Source organism: Psittacula echo (genome assembly GCF_963264785.1).
Source record: "Psittacula echo genome assembly, chromosome: 1".
Classification (NCBI taxonomy): Eukaryota; Metazoa; Chordata; class Aves; order Psittaciformes; family Psittacidae; genus Psittacula; species Psittacula echo.
In genome coordinates this window covers 78833233-78843105 of record NC_137735.1, presented here as the reverse complement: position 1 = coordinate 78843105, position 9873 = coordinate 78833233, and the positions used below count along the sequence as shown (strand labels likewise).

Here is a 9873-nt window from a genome sequence, read left to right as displayed (position 1 = left end):
TTAGCATAAGATTTTTGGGAGAATAATTTACACCACAGTTTCAAAGATGGCTGGAACTTGAGGATGCGCAATGTGTCCTGGGTTCAAATGGAGAGTGACTATTACGTTAAGAATGGAATATGTACTTTTGGGAAGTTACAGCACCAGTGAAAGATGAAGATCTGGGGTAGCTGTACATAAATACAATAAGAACCTATACAGCTGTGAAAATGCAGACAGGAAACTGCATTTAATTTGAACAGTGTCATTAACATAATGTGTAATTCAGCGCCACGTAGCAGTTCGCTCACTCCCCCCCCTACTTCCTCCCCCTGATCCCGGAGGGATGAGGAGGAGAATCGAAAGAATGTAACTCCCATGAGTTGAGATAAGGACAATCCAGTAACTAAGGTATAACACAAATCACTGCTGCTACCACCAATAATGATAAGGGAAATAACAAGGGAAGAGAATACAACCGCTCACTACCCGCCGACCGATACCCAGCCCAACCGAGCAGTGATCTAGCCCTTCTAGATAACTGCCCCCAGTTTAGACACTGGGCATGATGTGCTGTGGTATGGAATACCTCTTTGGTTAGTTTGGGTCAGGTGTCCTGTCTCTGCTTCCTTCCGGCTTCCCCTCCTCCCTGGCAGAGCACGAGACTTAGAAAGTCCTTGGTCAGAGTAAACATGACTTAGCAGCAACTAAAAACATCGGTGTTATCAGTGCTGTTCCCAGGCTGAAAGTCAAAAACACAGCACTGCACCAGCTACTAAGAAGGAGAAAAATGACTGCTACTGCTGAACCCAGGACACTGGGAAAGAGGGATACTTGGAGAACAGAAAGATGAAGATGATGATGCACCTCTTATGATATGACTCTTAGAGGACTCCTATCTATCTAATCTATCTAATCTATCTATCTAATACCTACATAAAACTGGAGAATAATCTGCCAAGATAAAACGTACTAAATATCCCTGTAATTTGGCATATTTGAAAACAGGTGATGGAACACTTGTCCAAAAGTGAAATAGGAATAAGTGTCAGACTGATACAGGGCAAGCAAACGTGTCATTGGTCTTGCATTGGTTTTGCAGATAGTGTGTACAATGGAAGAATGACTACTAAATGCTGCATTTGATGAATAGCTTCAAAGGTGACTTGGCGGTTCGGCTGATAAAATACATCTAAGCATCTTAGTGTGTTGTTTTTTGTACAACAGCACTTTAATAACAAAGTCTGGTACTAATAGCTTTCTCATGAACTGCAACAGTAGCATACTTTACTTTCTGACTATTGTGGGTACCTTTGCTTGCAAGATGGCACCGTTTCTTCAATCCACTGCCATTGTAACTGAGATTCTTACCATGATGTGCATTACTGTGGAAAGACACCAGGGAATTGCGCATTCACTAAAAATGAAGTGGCAGTACTCCAATAAAAGAGCTTTCATGATGCTTGGTAAGATTTTAAGCACCTCCAGTAACCATGTGTGTAGAGAAATAATGTTCAGTGTAGCTGGTGTAGATGGCATGGCAGAACAGGAGGCACTGATACGACCAGTGATTCAGAGATAGACTTAACAGTAAGAAGTTTGGTAACATGTATGAAATGGCTCAAAGATAGTGCCTATATGTACAGATATGTGCAATAATCACTAGCCCAAACCCTGACAATAGACTTGGAATCTGAAGTCAAAAGATTGATTTAACCAAGACTCTGATAAACCTTCGGCAACGGTTATGGTCCTTCCATTGTAACACAAAGAGAACATACGTAATCCTGCTCATGCTAATGAAGTTGCCTTTACAGCTGAATACCAGTAAATGAAGGTAGATTGAGAGAAAGCAAGCTGGTAACAAAAGAGCATGCTGTTATCTCTTGATGTGAATGATGACTGATGTATGCCTCCTTTAAAACTGTGCTTTATTTAAATTGTCTACTTTACCTGACTTCTTAGAGATGATGCTGTTAAACTGTGTACCAAAACTTATGCTGCTTTTTGTACAAAGTATTAAAAATGTATTTGTTTACAGGCATAGTCTGGTTGCTGGCACTTATTGCTGGTTCAGCTATGTGGCATGTGCAGTGGCTTGAGGTATGTTAGGTGAAATGGGAATTTACATTTGAAACACAGTCTTTGCTGGATCTTTTTGTACGTTCAGCAATGAAACTGAATAAATTCGTAAGAAGCGAGTGGGATAAGAGAAATGGAGCTGTTGTTCTGTGTGCCAGCATGACAGGCTAAGGATTAGTACTTGCATGCGCTGGAAGGACTGCCAGCAGGGACCAGTTACTTCTAAGAGCAGTAATTACATCTGTGAGTTCCACTGGGGCTTCCCTTCAGTTTATAGGTGCACTGGCACACAGCAGTGTAGGGCTTAGATGACTGTTTGAGGATGATACAGTATTCTCCGAGATCTGGAAGCACTGTGCCTCGTTTAAAATGCCCATTATAGTGTAAGGAGTTACCATACACTTTTGGTGGGGGTGGGAGGGAAAGGCTTGTCAGAATCTGCTCTTGCGAGTCTGAATGTTAACAAATTTGTTTCAGTTTTTTAAGTGACTAATACGTGAGGTTTCTGCGTACCCATCAATACCTGCAAAATGTGTAGCCAAGGTCTCCTTCGAAAGTCCACATTAAAAAAAAAAAAAAAAATGTTTAGAGGAAGGAGATCAGAGCATCTCCTGACCTCTCTCTGTCAACTTGGACCAACAAATATTTCATGTGGAAAAGTGCGTGAAAGAATGGTCACTTTGAAAAGTCTCTCTGTTTAACGCTGGTTGTTGTATTAAGAGCAAGGAATATTTGAATGTGCTTGGTTTTTACACTTGGGGTGAATACTGTAGTAACTCATCTGTCTTATGCTTGTTACAGGTTAAATATTACTTTCTATATGAAAAGGTGTATATTTGTTGCTTGGAAGAATGAGCCAGTCCGATTTATCTGAAGATATATACAACCTTTATTCTTGTTATACTTTTCCTTCTTCCACTGATGCTGATGCTCTTTTTGTACACTAGAATTGGCTATGAACTCTGGATTAAGAAATGAGTGGCAGATGCTTCAGTTCTTCAAACCATTAATGGGAGTGAAATGCCTAAGATATCAAGGTTCGTAAAGTAAAATTCACTTGGAACTTTGACGCCTAGAAAGCTTTTGGTTGGTTTTTTTTTTTTTTTTCTTTTTTTTTCCTTTTTCGTGGTTTGTTTGTTTGTTTCTGTTTGCTTGGTTTTTCGTTTTTGTTTTTTTGTTTGTTTGTTTTGTCCTGGTTTTTTCCTGGCAGCTCTTGAAAAGGGGTGCAAAAAAAAAAAAGAGGGGGATGGAAAATCTGTCTGTCTACAAGCATAGACCAGTTTTCTAAAGCTAGCTAGTTATTTAACGCTTAGGTACCCAATTCAAGGCAACCTTACTAGATTGTTTTCAAAGTATAGTGCAGCCACACCTCGGATGTCAAGCTCTTTCAATAGATCTCATACAGCGCGAAATGCTTGTTTTTAGAAGAGAGGGCTTATGAGTTAGAACATGACTTGGGAAAAATGATACTACATGGTCTCTAAATATCCTTTGTAAAGTTCCTTATATAATTCTGAGAGTGTGAATACCTCTTTATGATCTTATTGTAACTTAAATTGGCATATGGGGGGGGGAGGGAAAATCAGAATTCAAAACCTACTTTGTTACAGTTGAACTTCATAGAGCCTCCAAAGAGTTTTGAGTGTTCTCAAATGTTTGCATGAGATTATTCAAATGGTAATGCTCTGACAAGTTATGGAAATTAATGATTACCAACTTCACTATTTAGCACTAAATATGGGTTGCACTTCATACTGCCTCAAGTTTTTCCTTTCCATTTGGCAAATTGTTCTGTTGCCTGAAATCTTAATGGTTCTGCTTATTGAGGAGAGTATCACCTTAAGTATTGACTGTAGGAAGAATACTGACAAGCAGCTTAAAGATCAATGATTCCTTAGATATTAGCCCAACAAAGTGCCTAAGGAAGCTGACCACTGTAAATCAGAACTGATGAAGGGTGCAACCTCACAGGAGTTCAGGGGTCATGTAATCTTTGGGCAGCTACTCACGTTATTTTCATACAGTAGGAAGTAGACCCTGTAACTGCTACCAGTCAAGTGCTGCTTATTTAGCTCAAGCAAGAGATCCATCTTGGGATCTATAAATGTACTTATATGAATTATATATCCATTTAGGGATGACAGTAAATTCATGTATACCTTGAGTTTGTGAGATATTACAGTGCAAGCAGGGGGTGTGTTTCTAGCTTTTGCACTTCGCCTACCAGCAAAGGCTGAATGTTGCAGGTATAGTTTAACTTTGTGTCAAATTCTCTGTGTAATCGTAGAATCATAGAATAGTTAGAGTAGGAAAGGACCTTAAGATCACTCAGTTCCAACCCCCCAGCCATGGGCAGGGACATCTCACACTAAACCATGTCACCTCAGGCTCTGTCCAACCTGGCCATGAACACCGCCAGGGACGGAGCATTCACAACTTCCCTGGGCAACCCATTCCAGTGCCTCACCACCCTCACAGTAAAGAATTTCTTCCTTATATCCAATCTAAACTTCCCCTGTTTAAGTTTGAACCCGTTACCCCTTGTCCTATCACTACAGTCCCTAATGAAGAGTCCCTCCTCAGCATCCTTATAGGCCCCCTTCAGTCCCAACACTGATCCCTGAGGGACACCACTCATTACTGGTCTCCAGCTGGACATCATAGAAGGCCACCAAATTGGTCAGGCAGGATTCCCCCTTAGTGAAGCCACGCTGGCTGTCACCAACCACCTCCTTGTTTTTCATGTGCCTCAGTATGCCTTCCAGGAGAATCTGCTCCAAGATTTTGCCAGACACAGAGGTGAGACTGACTGCTCTGTAGTTCCCCAGGTCATCCATTTTCCCCTTCTTAAAAATGGGGGTTATATTTCCCTTTTTCCAGTTGTTGGGAACTTCACCTGACTGCCATGATTTTTCAAATATGATGGACAGTGGCTTAGCAACTTCATTCACCAGCTCCTTCAGGACCCGCAGATGGATTTCATCAGGTCCCATGGACTTGTGCACATTCAGGTTCTTAAGATGGTCTCAGACCATATCCTCTCCTACAGTGGGCCTAAGGTCTTCATAATCAGGTGCTGTAGGTATGGTCAGTGCTCCTAGATCTAGGAAAGGACTCCTGTTTTTTTAGCTATTAATGGAATTTCATGGGTTTGGTTTTGTTTTGATTGTTTTAATTAATTTTTCTTGGGTTTTGCTTTGCCCCCATCTCTTACTATTGGAATTGCATGTGCTTGAATAGAGTGAAAATGCCTTGCAAGTTACACTAATGTCACTGCTTGTTGCAGCTGACAAGTGTATTGCTTTCCCAAAAGAGCGAAATAAAAGGTGTTAATTGATGTACTACATTTATATGATGCTGCATTTTTTTGTTTCGGAGGGAGCTGTGTACTTCTGAGCATTCTTCCAGGGTTTTGCTTACATCTGTAACCATCAGAACATATTTACAGGTCTAACTTGGAGACACATATAACTACCAGTCAGTTCTTAGTGATTCAGTATGGAATGTCTTGATGCAATTTCAGGAGGAAGAAGCAAGCAATTGTTATGATGGTGATGGTGGTGTTTCTCTTTGCACTCTGTTGGGCCCCTTTCCATGTGATTCACATGATGATAGAATACAGTGAGTATCTGCCATGTGTCATACAACAAAGCTTTTATTTTCTTTTTCTGTTGTTTGTTTTTTAATAGTGGAACTACAGGTTGTGAAAAGCTGGTGCTGCTGGAGCACTCAGCTATAGGATACCTTTGACTAGCAAAGTTTAATGTCATGCTTATAAATTCCAGATCTGTCTTGTAATAGAGATACATAGCCAACAACACAAGAAATACTCTCAAATCTGCAATGGACAGATCTGCAATGCTCATGGAAAAATGAGTACATTTAAAAAACCTATTATTGTAGAATCATCATATCATTTAGCTTGGAAAGGACACTTAACATAGTGTTTGGCTGATACCTTATATCAGAGAGAAACTTCTCGGCCACATCTCTTCTTCCCTGCTGTGTGAATTAAAAACAAACACACATACAAAACCCCTAACACAGATGGGTTTGCAACAAGACAAAAAGATAATCCTTGTGAACTTCATTGCAGGGTGAGCGGGAGGGAATCCAAGCTCTCTACTAGCTCTTTCAGAATGTAAGCCCTTGAGAAAGAAGGTAGTCATAGCCTCTAAATTTGTATAGCATGAAATCCAGTTCTGAAAAGGAGACGTTTTAGGTCTTATAAGACTCAAGAAAAAGCAAGACTTGACTGTTAGGATGGTGAGCATATATGTAGATATTTTTTCTTTGTATGTCAGTTGTGCCACCCTCATTTGCTGAAAGGTCAATAGCACTTGACTAGAAGATAGAAGTTATTTCCAATTTATGAAACTTCTTGAACAACTTTTTCATTCAAAGTCAATTTTAATTTAACATGTGAAGACTTCTATTTGCATCCACTGCCGTACTGCTTTGAGTGAAACTTATGAGCTATTTATCCCTTCACTTGCCCTGTTTTTAATGAGGTAGACATATTGGATGGAAATATAAATAATGGGCATCATAGTGATGCTAATGAATAATACCCAATGAATCCAGTTGAGCTTTTTCACTGGTCTTGACTGGATACTTAGCTTCAAAGTGCATATATCGCTTCTTATCTTTGCTTTATGTTGTTTGCCCTATTCTCTGGGGTCTTGCACTGTTCATATCCCATACCCTGAATGGGTACTGGGATAGCAAGTGGGACTACACAGCAGGCTATGTGTAGGAACAAGAGGAAGTTTGCAGTAGGTGTACTTGCCAAAGGCAGCATCTATTTCTTCATCTTCTGTCATAAATAAGGTTGTAGTAGATAAATCACTAGTCCTGCAGCCAAGCAGCTAAACCAAATGATGCTTATGCCTAAGCAGAATCAGAAGTGCAGAAGCTGTAACTATTAAAATTGTCTGGATTGTCCCATGTTAGGGTTGCCCATAACACTCCATGAACTGTTTGCTCTCGTTTTCATTGCTGAGTTCAGGAATTATTTCAGGCGCTGCAAGGCCTTTATTTTACTTGCTATATAAACCAGAGTTTGGTTTTTAAGTATTGGAATTCAAGAAATTACACGTCTTCTGTGATCTCAGTGATTAAAAAGTGAGAGATGTGACCAAGATGATGCATTTTTTTGCTTCCATGAGCTGATCTGTGACAGGACAGAGAAAGAAGCTATGTGGTTAGTGATAAGACAAGGACTGGTGTTAAACTACTTGTGAATTTTTATACGGACATGAACCTTGGAGCCGGAAGAACAACTTGAATAAATGAGGCCTATGCTTTGCAGACTGGAAGATTTCTATTTCTTGGCTACTGGATAAGTTTTTTGGCTCATGAATTGCCTCTTTTGAATGTCTCTGTCCTTATTTACATGTGTACAAAGCAAGGTTAGGTGGTGGATTATGATTTTCCATGCTAATAAAGCCCTACCGCTAATATTAAGACAAGCAAGGTCTTTTGTTGACTTTAAATGAGAGCTTCTAATGCCAGATTAGATATAATTAGGCTGAACAGGCACTAATGCCATTCTGTGTTTACAGCATATTTCCTTCTTCCTTTCCAGGTAATTTTGAAAATGAGTATGATGATGTGACAGTCAGAATGATCTTTGCAATTGTCCAGATTATAGGATTCTTCAGTTCTATTTGCAACCCTATTGTGTATGCCTTCATGAATGAAAATTTCAGGAAAAATTTTTTGTCTGCCATCTGCTTCTGCATTGTCAAAGAAAGCGCATCACCCACCAGGCAACTTGGCAACTCGGGGATTACCATGAGGCGGCAGAAGGCAAGTGCTTCTCAGAGAGATCCTATGGACTCGGACGAGGTCAGGAGGGAGGCATTCAGCAATGGCAACATTGAAGTCAAGTTCTATGATCAGCCTGCTTCGAAAAGGAATTTGAAAAGGCACTTTGCCTTATTCAGCTCTGAGATCAGTGTGCATTCTGCATTGGGAAATGGACAGTAGTATCAACAGGGGTTTGTGAATGAGAAAAGCATTCTTTTTATATGGCAACTTTTAATAAGCCATTAAAAATAGCTTTCTAATTTGCATTCCGAAATGAGGGCTGGAAAATATTTTGTGCACTATTCAAATGTTGGGATAATGGTTGAGAAAATTATATATTATATAAAGATGAGGAGTAAAATGTTGGAAATCAATATTGACATATTATTTCCAGGAAAAAAAAATCCCACTTTTCTTGCTAAGCTAATACAGGGCTTGTTTGCCCTCTGCTTTAGGTAAATCAAACAACTATTGCTTGCTCAGTTTATTCTGTGTCTGCACACTGGCACACTGCTGGAGCATAGACAGCTGAATGCCAGAAGAGAAGAACTACAGAGATAGTATGCACGTTTTTTGGACAGCTAGGAAATCTGACACGGGTCTAGTACTTTAAGATGTGCTCCCTGCAGCTCTGAGAACTGGGAAGCTTCAGCTGCGAGTTCAGGAAAATGCAGACTGAGATGCAATTCTATTTTGGAAAAAAAAGAAAAATATGGAAGAGCCAGCCAGATTCTGACTCTGAAGAGATTAAGATTTAAACATTGCATGTGTCACTGAACTCTCCAACCATGTTCAGATTTCGTTATCTGGAAGTATATTAGCAGTTAGCGATGCATGCATAATTAATGTGCTGTTTTTACAGGTTAATTCTTGGGTTCAAATTTAAATGCCAGTCTACTGCCCTGTAAATGGCATTGTTATGCTGCAAAATGTGGAAGCTGAAAAAGTGCTGTACAAGAGGTGTGCAGATGCTGGAGGTGTGGTCTGTAGAGTAAACACTGAGTTTAATTTACCATCCTGCTTGGATATGTCTTATGAGTTGAAAATGTGGTGTTGCCATTTTCTGGAGGGTTATAAGGGCCAGATCCAGAGCCTGCTGGGTCTCTACAGAGGATTTTAAATTGAGCATCAGTCTTTTGATCGGACACTTCTCTGAAGACATGCACAAAATTTTCTGCCTCAATCATCTTTAAAGTGGATTAATTACTGTTGAAGAACAGGGTCAGTGCTCTCTTATTTTTAGGGTTCACAGTAAATCACAGGGTTGAAATGCATACGTATTCTAAACATTTTAGCTCTCAGTGGGTCTAACTGAAAAATTGTAAGAGGGTGCTTACAGTTGTGACTGGGGGAAAAGCGTGATCTAGAATGGTACACCGTGATCTGAGTCCATAAATGAGGCTGTGAAATACATCATTTGCAAGTCTAGTGGAGGTTAAGTTGTATCCTTTAATCGCCTGTGAAGTGTTGGTGCTCTCTTCTGTCATCCCTTGCCTCACCTAAAGGACGTTGGTGCTCCCTTGGCAGTAAATTCTAGGGTTCTTTCACATTACTACTTTATACTTCATTGTAAATGGAAACTTAGTATAAATTATCCTTGTATAAATCGAAGTAATCTGATCCTTCTCCAGTGTTTACAACTTTCCATTTGATAAGGGATTCTGATGCTGGTTTGTGACATACTGTTTATTTCCATACGTATTATTGACATTGTATATATAATACACTCCCATGCGATGACGGGAAAATTCCTGACTTGTCCAGACAGCCAGGAATTAAGAACACTCTTATTACTATAGTAGATAAATATTATTGTATTAGATACAATAACAGTTTTGGAGAGCTATGTCTGTGTTAAACAGCATGAATGAGGTCAGGTTCTGCTTTAGCCAGTCATGCAGACATGGCCCTGATACCTGGGAATAAAGGGTTAACATTGTGCCTGCTTGCTTAAGCAGTCATTGTACTTGGTGAAGCAGAACCATAGGAGTTAAAGTTGCT

General features: G+C 39.9%; 1 pseudogene across 1 annotated transcript; it reads left to right on the top strand.

Annotated features, from left to right (window-relative positions):
• Nucleotides 1–1243: 1243 nt before the first annotated feature.
• LOC308232898 (pyroglutamylated RF-amide peptide receptor-like) lies at nucleotides 1244–8052 on the top strand (annotated as a pseudogene). Its single transcript has 5 exons — nucleotides 1244–1445; nucleotides 2021–2082; nucleotides 2863–3098; nucleotides 5585–5682; nucleotides 7649–8052. The product of its transcript is annotated as a pyroglutamylated RF-amide peptide receptor-like (transcript).
• The last annotated feature ends 1821 nt before the right edge of the window (nucleotides 8053–9873 follow it).